The sequence below is a fragment of the Bison bison genome, unplaced genomic scaffold, assembly GCF_000754665.1.
Source record: "Bison bison bison isolate TAMUID 2011002044 unplaced genomic scaffold, Bison_UMD1.0 scf7180017864212, whole genome shotgun sequence".
Lineage (NCBI taxonomy): Eukaryota > Metazoa > Chordata > Mammalia > Artiodactyla > Bovidae > Bison > Bison bison.
In genome coordinates this window covers 2125729-2126667 of record NW_011494784.1, presented here as the reverse complement: position 1 = coordinate 2126667, position 939 = coordinate 2125729, and the positions used below count along the sequence as shown (strand labels likewise).

Sequence of the window (939 nt, the reverse complement as noted above, 5' to 3'; positions counted from 1 at the left end):
AAAAAAAAAAAAAAAAAAAAAAAAAAAAAAAAAAAAGAATGAAGTAAAGTGAAAACCCAACTTGGCTCTAGGAGATGAGGAAGCAAAACAGAAAGAAACCCAGTTCTCCCAGAGAAAATGTCCTTTATTGGAATTTCACAGACATAAGGATACACTTGAGGTATCAGCTCCTTCATTTAAACAAAATAAGCCTTGCTGTGAGGCTACCAGGGGCAGATATAGGACTGATTGTGATATTGGTGCAGTCCAGTGGGGAGCATGTTGGGCAAGTTCCTCTAATGCCCTTTCTAGAAATGGGTAGGAAATTGCCCATTTCTCTAATTATTTTCTAGTGAAGGAGTATAGAGTTTATTGTGTTTCCTAGTAAATTAGATGGTGGCGGTTACAAACTAGTGCCACTTGGGAAGCCTGAAAGCTTCATACTGACAAGCAACTAATTATGTTATTATTGGATCTAGCCACTGGAATTCCACTCCAGTAGTGATATTATGTAACACCTGGAGACGTTCCATAACTTTCTAACTTAAGCTTAACCTTGGAGCTGTTTGTGAATGGGAACTTTCTCTTATCAGACCTGTGAATCTTTATTGCCTGTTTTGAACTTGTTCCAGGTATAGAACATCTGTTGATTCTAATGGAATTTCCACATAGAGAAGGAATGCAGATATATAATAGGGAACAAAAAAGCATGTTCTTTAAGATGTTAGGAAATAAGAGTATGCTTAATAAGAAGGGGCCATGAGAGGCTCTTGTTGGATGAGTAATTAATTACTAACCTTGGATGAAAGACAGAACCATTGGATATTTGCTAGGATGCAATATTATATTTGGTTTTATTGTTGTCTAACAGCCTCTTGATGAAAGTGAAAATGGAGAGTGAAAAAGTTGGCTTAAAGCTCAACATTCAGTAAACTAAGATCATGGCATCTGGTCCCATCA

General features: G+C 36.7%; 1 protein-coding gene across 3 annotated transcripts in view; it reads left to right on the top strand.

Annotated features, from left to right (window-relative positions):
• Positions 1-939, top strand: part of TRPM6 (transient receptor potential cation channel, subfamily M, member 6) — a 166364-nt gene that overhangs the window by 95096 nt on the left and 70329 nt on the right. The window lies entirely within an intron of this gene.